The following is a 14,693-nucleotide window of genomic DNA, read 5'->3' as shown; positions in this document are numbered from 1 at the left end:
CAAGAATTAAGAACGACGTTTTTGCCGCCACAGCCACGTTTGTTGTGTTGTGTGTTGAGATTGCTGTGATATTTTGCTTGATTTCATAGAGTTATAAGTGATATTTTATACGATTTATTGTTGTGTCTGTGTGTATAGTATCTCCTTTCTCGATAACACGATCATAAAAATTTACGTAGACCGATAAGGGAGTATGCCTTTTTGTCGGTTTACGCATCTTATGACGTTTGATTATAGGCCTATCTTATATTCAACTGTTTTATTTTGGTTCTTGTGTTTATTCTTGTTTTTGTTGCTGCTGTTATAGTGCTTGTAGTGTCTTCCAAAATTTTTCATATGGTATCCTAACATTGCAGAATAAACATAGGCCTATTCATAAAATATTGGCGCAAAGAATTATCCGCCTACTCTTAACTGAAATTTAGTAATGCTTCAATCAAAAGTAATCGAGATCTTTATGAATATTGTCTGCGCTAGAATATTCTCCTAACAACAAAGAGAGAGAGAGAGAGAGAGGTAGAGAGAGAGAGACGAGAGAGAGAGAGAGATGAGAGAGAGAGACTGACTCAATAAGAATGCCCAAAACCAAATGAATCATGGGCTACTCGCAGTCGCAGACTGGTTGGATCATCTCATACATAACTTCAGCTGTCATACATTTTTCTAATTCTAATCTTATGATGCCTTCCTACCATAGCCTTCATTCTCATAGAAACACTACAGCAGCCTTATATTTACTCGTCACAGCAATACTGATAATTTATAGTAAATATATTTTCAGTATAGTTCATTGAAAGCAGTTTGATAGTTGGTGTAAGGCTGAGACAGTCCTAAGATTGGCCATCCACGCATATGTGTGTATGTAATCTTCTTTATAAGTGTACATTCCACTGTATACTTATACATTATATATCGTGGAGTTTGAAAGTTTCAACTTGAAAACTACTATATTAATAACAAGATATACTACCCTATTTCCAACAGATACGGTTAGAAAACCATTTGCAATAAGAAATTGACGTGTAGGCCCATGCCCTGTCATTGTCTCCAAAATATAAGAATTTTATGTATAGGTCTATGCCTTGACATTGTCTCAAAATATAAGAATTTTATGTGTAGGTCTATGCCTTGACATTGCCTCAAAATATAGAATTTGATGTGTAGGCCTATCCCGTCATTGCCTCAAAATATATGAATTTGGCGTGTAGGGTTATGCCCTATCATTGGCTCAAAACATGTGAATTTCACGTGTATTGGCTATGCCCTGTCATTTTCTCAAAATATAAGAATTTGATGTGTAGGCTTATGCCCTGTCATTGCCTCAAAATATAAGAATTTGACGTTGTAGGCCTAAGCCTGTCATTGCCTCAAAATATAAGAATTTGACGTGTAGGCCTATGCCCTGTCATTGCCTCAAAATATAAGAAGTTTGACGTGTAGGCCTAAGCCCTCGTCATGACCACAAAAAGGAAAAAAGTATTTCAACAAAATCCATAGACTCCCACTACTGTTTATTTATCTCATCCTCACTGGTAGCTAATAGATAGATAGGTAAACTTAATGTGATAACACATTTGATTTTGGCAGGAATAATGGAAAATCAGCTGTTGTTACTTATTGGGACTTGGGGCGTGAAGGGGGGGGGGGGCAGTTGCCCCCCCCCTAAATGACACCCCTTACTGAGATAATAAATGCAAATCGAAAACTACTATTTGTATCAGTACAAAATTTCAACAACAACGATTTATGATACCTTGTGAAATTCAAGTTTCTCTCATTTTATGGCAAATGCACAGGTAACTAGAGAAAAATGCATTAAGGAAGGATGTTTTTGGCTAAATTAATCAAGGGTTATTAGTGGAAAAGGAGGTTGCAACTTTTGGCAACTTTTCTAGCAATCATTGGCAACTTTAGCCTTGAAAATCTGGCAACCCTGCAGTACTACTACTACTGCTGCTGCTGATGTCAACAGTCAACATGAACTTACTCAGCAGTCTCAGCTAGTCTTCCCAGGTGGTTCAACGAGTACGTAACACAAGGACCACGTTGGTAATTGCACGAATGCTAAATTATAAACGTACGTTGCCTTATACCAACGTTGTATTTAGCAGACATACGAGTAATATAGCTTAGCTGACAGTGAGTCAAACATTCCCTTAGGTAGTCCAACCTAAAACTCTGTAGCTCATACCGAGGAATAGCTAGGCTAGTATACTAGGTAGGTCTTTTACATTTGTTAGGTAGCTAGTCCTAGTATAACGAATTCATCATGATATAGCCTACTATTTGTTGGTCGTTCACGTAGGGGGATAGTGCCGTCAGTGTACCTCACTTTCTACACTGTAAGCATTACTTTAGGGTTTACAGCAGTGTCCCTTCGACCCTTAGCTGTAACTCCTTCCATTCCTTTTACCTTACCTCCGTTCATACCTACCTAGGTACCTGTTATCTTCCTCCCATCTGACTTTCCACTGTCTAGCTAACAATTGTTTGTTCTTAGACGTTATACAAACCTTTCAGTCTTTAGGGTAAACAACCGAGTGGACTGGCCAACTCACCGACTACCGAGGTTTTGGCCACCCTCCGAAAAAGTACTTTAACACGTCCTGACACCGGAGATGGTCATCAGTCATGAGCTGTTGGTGGTGATAGCAGGAGCTCAAGACCTCTACTCTCCTTTCGAAGTAAGTATTTTCCCCAAAGTTAGAAATTAAGGCCATATTTTAAGATTTAAACAGAGGGTAATGAAAAGGGTGGCCAACGCAGTGCCCACAACCCCAAAACGCTTTCAAAATTTTTACTTATGGTTAAAACACTTTAGAAGATTGACGCCATCTCGATGTTTGCGGAGTCGCTTGTCAACAAACTTCCGATTTCCTGTGCTAAATCCGCACACCACTTGTACCCATAGACGCTGGGGCACTTTCATTACAACAATCGTACACCCAACCTCTAACCAGCACTTATTTAAGGGGACTACTGCATTCTTTGTGGTGTTTTGCGTCGTTTTGCACTCTTCAATTGTTTATCAGTGCTGTCAATTGGTATGTGTTTACCCTCCAAACTGGGTATAACACTTAACACAAAACCGGGGAAATAAGTGAAATTAGCGTATCTATTTGTAGTATATGTACATATTACAGCAATTTTATCATTACTGCATTACTATGACAACTAGAATTCATGGAAAACAGTTTGTAAATGCATTGGCGTGTGTGTGACGCTCCACTAGATTGGCAACGATGAGTCATTTTTCCTCTCGTCGTCTGCTGGTAAGTATACATCCAAAATATTTGTAATTTTTCGGGGTTAATTTGGTTTCAAAAAAGGGATAATAGACATGAATTAAATAAACATTTTGAAGTAAAGTTAAACTAAATAATGAGTAAAGTAAACAATTAAGGGAATAAAGCTTTGCACCTCATAATCAGTGTTACCATCTGCTGCTTGTAACTGTGTTTGCGGATTGAGTACTTAGGAACCAGGAACAGCAGCGTGGTTCAAGTGCAGTTTGTAGTGAATGAAGACCAAAATGTGTATAATTGCAATCAAATAAGCACTGTGGAGTTTCAGTTGTGATGGCAGCAAGGATAAAAGCACCGATTACATGGTAAAAATGAATTCAGTTCAAACCATGACCCCGGGAATAAAAAGTTTCATACTTTCACTAATATAGGTAACAAAATGTTGTCTTATTGTGCTGATTACAACTGCAATCTTGAGTAAGATCAATAAACGTTACATATATTTGCTAACATTGTTCAAATGAGTGCTGGGAAGGCTGGGAAAGATGGTGGATTGTCTGTGTTTAGTACAGCCAGCCACACGATTGCTGCCATGTTGGATTTCAAAACTGCCTTGAAAACATATTTTACGAAGAGCTCACATGCTTATTTTAGTTCATATGAGGCTTTCATATATCACATTATGTTGACGAAACTTCAATCTTTTGAATGGTATGCTTGAAGTTGTAATTGTATTCTTGTTTCACCAATTAAATATCAAGTGAATAAGGCCTGGCCAGCGTGATGACGATGGATCGTCTGCGGTCGTTTACCCTAGGTATAGTGTATAGGAAGTAGGTACTAGCTAGGCTAGTCCATTAAACTTTTTAACAAGGTACTGGGTGGGAGGTACCCCCATCCGGTTGGTAGAGTGTCATTTTACTTTCGGCTGCCCTCGTAGACGGATGTTGTATGCTACTCTCTGCTAGGCCAGCATTTTTTTTTTTTTTTTTTTTTTTTTTGCCTTCTCTTCAGCTTTTGCTACTTTTCATCTTTCTTGGTTGGATAGGCTGGCTAGTTCTTTGTTGTTATTGCTGATTGAGTTATTTTTTCTTAAGTAATGGATAATCAGCCCCAGTTTTTATTATGGGAGGAGGGCAAGCTGGTTGCTACCTATGCAGATCTGCCCCAGCACCTCCATCAAAGTGTGCAACCACTTCCACTCCTCTGTTAATGTACACCCTCATCTAGTCTGCAAATTGTGCAAGGGAGTTGCTTGTACACCTAATTCTACTTGTTCTGAGTGTTGCTACTGGTCTTCAGAGCAATGGAATAATTTTTTGTTGAGGAAGAGGTACCAGAAAAAGCTCTCCAAGTTGTCACTGGAGGGTGACTCCCTTGGTGACTACCTTGGCAAGTAATCCTCTGGAGGCTTTCATTCCCCCATTGAGGCTTTCTGTTCTTGCTTCCCCTCTTTCAAGAGAGGCTTTTTTCTTTGTCGGGAGGAGATTGTCAGTGGGAGACTGGAGACCAGGACGATTCCTCCGTGGCGACCTACCCCCACCGGGAGGGAGATGCATCTTCCTCCACACGAGTGGAGATGGCCCCTACGAACCCGTCTTTGTTTACAGGTGGGAGGTTGACGAACTCCGAAAGACTTGGCAATCTTTGGGTCTCCAAGGGCTTCCTTCTATGAAAGGTTTGGTAAGTCACCTGTGAGCCTCTCATGCACCTGCTTCTCCAGTAACACACACTTCCACCACAGTCACCACCTCCACCTTGATTATGATGATGAATTATTTGATGACTAGAGGCATTTGTTTGCACCCAACCCTTACCACCCAAGCAGTAGTTCACAAAACTATTGCCCCGATGGTGGCATCTCCTGTCTCAGTCACTGCTCCCCGAGTTCAGGTTCCAGTTTTGCCCTCCAGCCTTGGGGGCCAGATCCTTCACACCCTGTTGCAGAAAATGAAGAAGAAGAAATTCAGGAAATCGAGGAAAAGATCCAGGAAAACTTCATCTTCATTGTCATCTTCCTCTTTTGTTTCAACCAGCTCTTCTTCCCCTTCCAAAACCCATAAGCGGGGGAGGAGGGAGGGTGCTTCTTCCATCTGGAAGAAACCCCGCCCTGGGTTTTCCAAAAGGGTGTCTTTCTCCTCAAGAAAGACACTGGGATCTCTTGCTCACTCTCCCCGATCTTCAGTCCCGAGGGCCAAGTCCTGAACCCCTGAGAAGTCCAGTGTAACTCAGATAGAAAGTCCGTGGACTGGTTCAGGCACACGAGAGGAATGGTCAAAACTTAAAAGTATTTCGTTGATGCTAGCTAAGGTACTTTTGCAAATTCATCTCTTTCACTGAGTGTTTTGGATTAGTATATGTCAATGATTCCCACCTCCAGTTAATGTGGGATTCAGCTCTGTAGTTACTTGATAAGTTACTTTTACAAAAATGACATTTCTGGGATTGACCTGTGTCGCCCAGTGAAATGTCCTTATAGCACTCATTTCTAGGTACGTACTATAAGTAAATGCTAAATATACCAGAGAAAAAAGCCATATGGAATGCTGGGGTTACTACCCCCCACTCACTCACCCTCATAGGGCGTCGGTATAGCACAGGGGCGAATGGAAGCCATTGCCACAGATACTCTGCCAATTAGATCTCTCCTCTCTCAAAATCCCTCGCCAGAGAGGTGCCATTACACAGCCACCTTCCGTTCGCCACCACTACTTCTGCCAAGAATCTTCATTCCTTCATAGCACTCGACATCGTAAACACGTTTGTTCTTTTACTTATATTCTTTGTGAATTTTCTAAGTTATGTCTTCTGATCTGCAAGAAGCATCTTCTTTTAAGTTGAGTATTAAGTTTGTTGACTTTGAACGCGTTTGTGCAACTGTGCATCAGATATGATGTTGTTTATATGAGTGTTGCTTGAGAGCGAGCGTTTCGTCTCTCGGGTCGGCCATTTAAAATATATGGTTGACCTCGTACTTGGTCTTCTCAACTTTTTATTGTGGTATATAAAAATTTTGTTACCCTCTTGCACATCACAGTATATGTTACTGTTGTGAAATTTTACCATTTCGCTCCTGATGGGTTTTGATAGGTTGGTGTATTACGGGTTGAACCTTTACATTATTAGCCTATTAGGGGGTTTCCCTCTTTTTCATCAGTCCTTCAGGAGCGATTGGGTTCCCTCACGAGAGTGCGATGATAAATTTCTTTCCTACATCATGCGCGAGTGTTGTGTTTGTTCCGATACGTAATACAAACCATCGGTCCTTTAACAATAGGAAGTAGCTAGCGGCAGCTGGAACGGTCGTAAGCTTCGAACAAGGGGAGAACGGTAGTTAACTGCTTGTCCGACAGTCGCGCGGTAAACAAATCTCTTTTGCTTTCGGCCGTGGGTGTGAAGGACGTGTTCGTCATCGCTCTCTGCCCGCTTCATCGTCGTATGCTTTGTTTATATTGTGTTTTCTACTAATGGTTTGTTTGACTTGAAAATGAACTGTAGTACACTGTTTTTCATTTTCATTACTTAATTATGAACCAACATGGAGTTATCGCCGTAGATGCGGCGAGTGTTTTCTACTAATGGTTTGTTTGACTTGAAAATGAAACTGTAAGTACACTGTTTTCATTTTCATTACTTAATTATGAACCAACATGGAGTTATCGCCGTAGATGCGGCGATTTCCTCTCTTTTCATGAATTGAACCCTTGAATTATGTCTCGGTGCCGAGGGCGGGCGCGCTCGCGCCGAGTCATGTATTTTGGGCGAAAGTGTGTAATTGAAAAATGTAAGTACTCTTTTCATTATATTTTTGCCCTGTGCGTTCGTTACCGAGAGTGTGATTGCGCTCGGCACGAGCCTTTTAATTTTGTATATTAGAATGCAATGAAAGTGGATTCGCAATTGCAATATTCTTTTCATTTTCATTTATTTATTTGCATGAAATTTAATTTGGATCAATTTTCGTTCTTACCCGGGAATTGATCCTTACGATTTTTTATGTGGAAATGAAATCGCAAGTGCAGTACTATTCTGTTTCATTTTCATATATAGTTTATGATAGCATCATATTATTGGATCAAGTTTCCGTTCTTACCCGGAATTGATCTTTTCCCCTTTAAGTTCTATGAAGTGAATCGCAAGGGCAGTATTCTGTTTCATTTTCATATTACTTTCACTGCTGTGCGGGGGTAGGGGAAGCGAAGGTCTGCCAGGAAGTCGTCGGAAAGCTCTCCCGCGACTCCCTTGGTATCCGATTCTTCGTCTTCCTTCCTGCCCCCCGCTCAGCTTCTTCGTTGTATTTTGTATTTGGGGTCTTCCTTGCGTTCGGGGTGGGGCATGTCTTCCCCCCGTGCGTGAGGGAACCCCTCTTACTAATCTATCTATGTTACCGCAGGTGCTACATCCGTGGGAGACGACCTTGGACAGGTATGCACCACCGCGTGGCAGGGCGTGCCTAGCATCCACGGGCTGCTGCAGCGTCTAGCGAGGTCTGGGGCGGTCTCCACTACTACCACGGCCGCTTATGCTGCTCCCCCCCCTCCTGGTCTACACTCCCCATGCTGTGTCGATGACGCCGTCTGCCGCTACTAGGGCCGCAGCCGTACCGAGGTGGGGTTGCCGCCGCCGCCTGTTTTCTTCGTGTTGCCTGCCCCAGACTTCCGCTGTTCCAGCAGCTCGCCCCTGGACCGGCCGCCAGGACCCAGGTTCCGCTGGCTGCCGATGATTCTACGAGGCGATCGCTGGGCCGGGCTGCCGTACCTGCCGCTGAATGATTCCCGATGTTGGCTTGCTGTCCCTTCTGGGTCTACGCTGCCGCTGTTCCTGCCGCTCCTGGGCTGGTTGCTGTTCCTGTCGCTCCTGATTCCTGTGCCTGTCCATGCTGGTCCTGCCCCACGGTGTGTGCCTTCCCCAGTCCCAGGTCCTTCCGGACAGGTGCAGTCGGGCCCTGTTGCTTCGGCAACTGCCCCGGCTCCCTCCTGGATGGAGGACCTGACGACTGTCCTGCGTGAGCTGACGAGGAAGAGGAGAAGAGGAAGCTGTCATCTTCGTCTTCATCGTCTGCTGTTGCCTCTTCCCCTTCGACTTCTAAGGCCCATAAGCCGAAGAAGAAGAAGGAAGCCTTCCCCCCTAAGAAGTCTCCTTCGGGAACTTCTAAGGGCCCGTCCCACCCACCCCGGTGGGGGGTCCTTCTGCTGGTCCTCCTGCTCCTTCGGGAGCGGGGCCCGTCTCCCCTTCCGTAAGGAAGAGATAGACGGGGACCAGAGGAGTATCGGTTAGCTCTGGTACTTCCTCGCCTGGTGCTAGCGGCGATGCCGCTACGCCTGGTTCCGGCTCGGTCTCTCGTTCGCGAGAGATCCCGAGTGTACGTTCTCCCTCGGGAGACCGTGCAGCCAAGTTTCGGCGCCAGAGTTCGCTCGGCGCCAAGACGCGGCACGGAGCAGAAGGCTGGTGAGAGACGCTCAGGTGACTCTTGCCAGGCCAGCGGCCGCTCTTGCAGCGACCAGCTGGTAACCCGGGTTTTCCCCCCTAAGAAGGCTCCTTCGGGACCTTCTAAGGGCCCGTCTCGCTCCGGCGATTCGGGGAGCTCTTCTGCTGGTCCTCCTGCTCCCTCGGGAACAGGGCCCATCTTTTCTTCTACCAAGGAGAAGAAGACGGGGACCAGAGGAGTACCAGCTTCGGCTGGCACTTCCTCGCCTGGTTCTAGCGGTTCTGCCGCTAAACCAGGATCCGCCTCGGCTTCTTGTTAGCGAGAAGTACCGAGTGGACGGTCTCCCGCGGGAGACCGTCCAGCCAAAGTCTTGACACTCGAGCTCGCTCGCCGCCAAGACCGAAGCGCGGAGCAGAAGACTAGCGAGTGTCGTGCAGACGACTCTCGCTAGGCCAGTGGACGCTCTCGCAGCGACCAGCTGGCTGCTCGGGTTGACGTGACGGTCGCTGACCAGCCACGGGTTGAGGCGAGGAAGAGGTCCCCGCGGTCGTCGGTACCAGCCACGGCTGGTACCAGCGGCTCGACGCGCCGAGAGGACGCTCGCCGGTCTCACCGCGACAGCGAGCCTAGCAGGTCACCTGACGCCGCTCCCATCGGGACCGGGCGGAGACGGTAACCAGCAACAGCTCGCCTGACGCTAGAGATCAGCGTCGACGTTCTCAGCCAAGCCTCTCGCCCCAGGCGAGCGGCAAGGCTAGGCCTGCTGCTCGATCGCCACCGCGGGTTGACGATCAGCAGCAGCCCTCCAAGCACGCTGGTCCTGCCAGCGAGCTAGGGGGGAGCGTCAGGTCTGCCTCTCCTGTACCTTCAACCTCCTCGGGCTACACCGGGAGGAGCGAGGTACCTATGAGTGATCGCGAGAGGTGCGCCGCTTCGCGATCCCGCTATGACGCCGTATGGACCAGGCACGGTTCTAGGACCGACCAGGACATACGCGCAATTAGCTGGAGGCGACCGTCAGGGGTCTGCCGCTGTTCCTCCTTCTGAAGGAGGAGTATCTCGGGATCTGTTCTTGTTGGAGGGACTGGAGGTCCTACTCCGCAAGACGCGGTACTCCCGAGATACAGAGGAATTCGCAGAAGTCATTAAGCTGATTCGTCAGCATAATGACCCTGCGGAAGGATTGCCGCCTCCGCTCCCACCAGCAGAGCCCACGTCTCTGCTCGAGTCGTTTTGGGGCCCGAGAGGGAACCCAAACCGACGGTGGGTCTGCCGCGATCGGAGCTTGCCGATTCTGTCTCGAACCAGTGTCTCTCGTCTCCGGACAAGAAGGCTCTCTCAGTTCTGGCCGGTCGATCAAGCTACTTCCACCTCCTCTACTGCGACAGCGGCGTTTCTACGTGTCTTCGGACACCGTTTTAAATACTCCTTCGGTCCTCCTGAGAGGTTTCGACCTCGACGAGGACTGGAATGAGTCGGAGGACGGTATCGGCTCTCTCCTGTCAGGTGTCGATCAGCCCCACCCAGACGACGTTCACAGTGGCGGCAGACCCTTACCTACAGTGAGAGTTCGTAACCCTCCGCGGGAAAACGTTTTCTCCTGACGATACGTTTTCCCAGACTCTGAGAGGCCATCGCCGCAAGGCGATGGCTGCTCCTACTCTTCTCCAACTGCTAGTTCCACTGGGAAGGCGAGCGAGTATCCAATTCCTCCCCCATTCCCTCTCTCCTTACGGCTACGAGGGAAAGGGGAAGGATCCTACAGAGATTTCTTTGTAGGATCCCACGTTCGGGACTGCGCTACCGGGGGCGGGACCTTCGGGTCCTACCTGACGTAAGCCCCGGTCGTTGAGGAGGAATCCTGCCCCATTCTCGATTTCTACGGGAATCGAGAGGACCACCAGCCGATATCGTTTGACGAATGGTCGGTGGGGGTTTCGCAGACTGCTTAGAATTCTACCGAATTTCTAGCGCATTCAGAGTGTTCGAGTTTTTTACGATCTTCAAACACTTACGCGACACCACGGTCCAAAGTGAGCGAGACGAGAATCCCCGATATGTTACACGATAATCGGGAACCTCGCCTATGCTCAAATTCCTGGAATTTCTAGCATTGGAAGAAGACTGCTGCTGAAAGAAACTATCTCACAGTAGGCGACCAACCTGGAATAGAGGAGATCGGACGGGAATATCCAGTTTGGCTTGAACTATCGTCTTAGTATTCTGTTCACCATTGAAGCTTTCCTTCGAGGAAGACTTCTCCTTCACTCTCTTTGATAGAGAACGAAGGTGGTCGATCTCCAATCCTTATTTTGTTTTCTTGAAGGAAAGAATTTAGGATGGAGATCGTTGTTCAGAATCCTACAAATATACTACGTATATTAACCTCGCGACATGATTCTACTAAGCAGTGAATTGTCCGAGGGGTAGGCGCATATCCTAGTTAATCTACGGATTGCGACTTATAAGAGAAGTATTCTAATTGAACTGCAACTCGGGGTTGCCTGCAACCTCCCAGGAGTTTTCAGTTTCAATTTTATATACTTATGGTTTTGTCACGACAACACCATTTCAACTTTTATATTTACCGAAATTCGTTTCGCCTAAATATAATTGCCCGAGCATATCTTTTATGCTCGGTAGTTCTAGCCGAACGCATTCCTTCGTGGAATAATGGATTACCTGGCAACTCAGGATGACGAGTCAGCGAGAGCTCAGGCTCAACCACTGCGTATTGAACTGCCTGATAGCAGCTCAGTATCAGCTGGGCCTCCGAGATGCACGGTCATGTATGTCTCTCTCTCCCCTGCTTTGATTGACTACCGAACCGTATCTCTGCCCAACAATCATGGACTTAGGTCTCTGATTAACGGGGATTCTCGCAATAATGAAGGACCATCTACTGCTGTGACGCTAGATTCCATCGCCTTCGACATTGCGAGAATTTTCAACAGAGATATCTCTTGGACTCTTTCATCTTTCTGTTTACCGCACGGTAACAGAAGTCTGTACAAGTCTCCCGCTGCATCGCACTGCGATAATGCGAATGATTTTGCAGACATCTGAGTTTGTCTTCAAAATATCTCGTATTCGTAGGTGTACAATTGTTCATTGTTCAACCCGAATTACAAGATGTGTAAGAAGACATCGCCTACTCTCCGACCTGACAGCTCTACTTCCAAATGTTCAGCCCATGAGAAGCAGTTCTTCAGGCGGCTTTCACCTGTGTTTTCATTACCGAAGAACGCCCCGCTTTCATTGCAACTACGACTTCTCACCGGACAGCAATGAAATAGCGGTTAGCGTTTTCAGTCATTTGTAAGCACAGGTTATGAATCTTGAGATCCTTCTCTCGATTCATATGTGAAGACGTAGGTTGCATTCAATATCTACCTTCGTCTTCAACGGTACATAGTGTTGTTTCTCCTTAGCTGAGATTCAACAACCATGAGATGTTTTACCTTCAGGGACCTCGGTCTCTAGAAGGCAATTGACTTTCGCCTGTTGGGTACATGCCTTAAGAGAATCATCACCTCGCTGTCCGGCATTGGTGACAAACAAATACATTATTTGTTTGGTCTCTCGGCATAACCCTTTAAAGGCGAAGGTCACGTGACTTACTCGGATGCTTTGACAACTTGCCTCCTACCGAACGCAGTCAGTCGGCAGCTGTCAGAGCGGCCGAGTCAGTTACGAACTACGCTGTTGACTTAGTTCGGTTGTTACAGAGCAATTATTACTTCGTTTTAATAGCTTGTCACAGTACCCATACCATTGACACCCACCATGGAGTGTCGGTGTCCTATCCACTACCGAGAACTTCGCTGCATGGGGATAGGAGGATGCGAGAGACTTCGTGGCAAACGGACAGACCAGTATGGGTACTGGACATCACCGAAGTAGAGAAGAGGGATAGGTCATGCGACTATTTCCTTCTTTTCCTCTGAGGAACTGCATGACTTCTCCTGCGAAGTCAAGCACCCAGGGGATGGGGATCCGTGACGCTCGATTTCGTACCGAACTTCGTAGCGAAGACTCAGAACCCTTCGGTCCCTGACGATTGGTTCGAGTCGTTCACAATCCCCTCCCTAATGGACTTCACCGCCTTCGATGCGAAGGAGATGCTGCCTTGTCCGCAAGAACTTCTCCTTGGCGCAGGTACTGAAGGCAGGGGTCTGGGCCAACCAGACCACATGCCCTTCCTTCTACCTTCGGGATATTGCCCACAGGTCCTTGGGGATCTTTTTCCTTGGGACCCGTGGTGGCTGCTCAACACGTTGTGTAGCGAACCCAGACCCTCGCAGGCTGAACAGCATCGAGTCCTGGTGTGACCGTAAGAATGGATGGTGAATGAGAGTGTGACTGGCTCCTCTTACCCATCTTTTTCTTCCCCTCTACCTGTGGTTAGAGGGACACGGTCGTCACCCTGCTGGATAAGGACAAGATACAGGTGAGCTACTTAACAGAGCCCCATCCTATCCCTTTCACTAGGGATAGGAGCGTATATCCACCACTTCCTCCAACAAGGGGGAGGAAGTGGATGCCAGCTTGAGACAACCCATACTTTATGTTGCCTCTTGCAAACAGGAACAAGTTCTTGCTTGCTGGTACGAAGAGATACGCTTGCCTCTCTCTTAGTACTCGGCCCAGAGGTCTGACCATTGATCCTGCGGTGCACACCCCGATCAATCGGACAGAGGCTTGGATCCCTCCCTCGCTCTTACGACCAGGGAGGCATTCCAGGGATGGACGAACACCAGTCTGTTCATCAAAAGACTCAGATTCCTCCCACCAAGAAGTGAGTCTTCCTATTGTTAAAGGACCGATGGTTTGTATTACGTATCGGAACAAATGACAATTTGTCGAAAATTGCATTTTTCCTAACTATACAAACCTGAGGTCCTTTACATATAGTCCCTCCTCATGCCACCCCTCACTCTGCGTATTTTGCATGGGCCAAAAGCAAAAGTGATTTGTTTACCTCCCAGTCGCGCGGCGCGCGACTGTCGGACAAGCAGTTAACTACCGTTCTCCCCTTGTTCGAAGCTTACGACCGTTCCAGCTGCCGCTAGCTACTTCCTATTGTTAAAGGACCTCAGGTTTGTATAGTTAGGAAAAATGCAATTTTCGACAAATTGTCATTTTAGGCGACCTAGGCTAGCCTAGCGGTATGCCATTTTTCGTTTTGGGATGTTATGAAATTCTCAATTATTTGCGATGTTCATGCATGTTGTGTAGGTGATATTATTTATTTTATTATATTATTATAATATTATATTGCTAATTGTATTTGGATGAGGTTTGGAGTCCTACACAAATATTTTCCTATCCTTGAGCGTCATTTTTACTTATCCTAGCCTACCCCACCAGATCTAGGCTAGGTTTTGGAAGGTAGGCTAGGCGATTGAGAGTACTTCTCGCTACCCTAGTTGGTACTAGTCCCGGCTAACATGACCAGACTAACAGTTTAGTTTTGGAGGGTGATCCTTTACTAGAGAGTTCCTCTCTTGTTACGTAATGAGGTGCTAGGCTTTTCTTACCTGACCAGGTCGATATATTCAATTTTGGAGGGTTAGTTTAGGCTCTAGAGTGTCCTCTTTTGTGGCGAACTATAGGCGCCATCCTAGGCTACCTGACCAGATCGGGATATCCGATTTTGGAGGGTTAGGCTAGGATCGGAGATGGGCTTGCCTTATTCGTCGGTACTTCCAATAATTCCTTATCTATATTTTGTTAGTATAGCCTTGGCTATTACCTCCTTTAGGGTGTCAGTTGGCCTGCCGTCTTCTGCCCCCTTTAGTTGTAGGCAATTCACGCATCTCGGAGGGTGGTAATCACCGGACCGGTCGCTATTGCCAGGCGATTACTAGTTCACCTTTCTCCTTCGGGCTCTTCCTCCCGTTCCGGACTTGGTCCGGCGGTGCTTTGTTAGCTCGCTGTCCTAGTAACCCTACCGGGGAACAGCAGCTAGAGCGTCGAGCACTGCTCCGGGGGATTAGCTGGAAGAGGTTAAGGTTTAG

The 14,693-nt window shown here is 46.9% G+C and overlaps 1 protein-coding gene across 3 annotated transcripts in view; it reads left to right on the top strand.

Moving 5' to 3' along the window:
* Window positions 1–1,936: 1,936 nt before the first annotated feature.
* The window catches only part of LOC135220585 (lysosomal cobalamin transporter ABCD4-like), a 274,508-nt gene continuing 261,751 nt past the window's right edge, over window positions 1,937–14,693 (top strand). The window contains exon 1 of one of the 3 annotated variants that reach the window (XM_064257839.1): window positions 1,937–2,049. The gene's annotated coding sequence lies outside the window, so the exon portion shown is untranslated. Of the gene's footprint in view, window positions 2,078–14,693 lie in introns of all 3 variants that reach the window. The other 2 variants (XM_064257838.1, XM_064257840.1) reach the window with 2 other exon arrangements.

The sequence above is a fragment of the Macrobrachium nipponense genome, chromosome 2 (genome assembly GCF_015104395.2).
Source record: "Macrobrachium nipponense isolate FS-2020 chromosome 2, ASM1510439v2, whole genome shotgun sequence".
NCBI classification, from domain to species: Eukaryota; Metazoa; Arthropoda; class Malacostraca; order Decapoda; family Palaemonidae; genus Macrobrachium; species Macrobrachium nipponense.
This window is presented reverse-complemented; position numbering and strand designations above follow the sequence as displayed.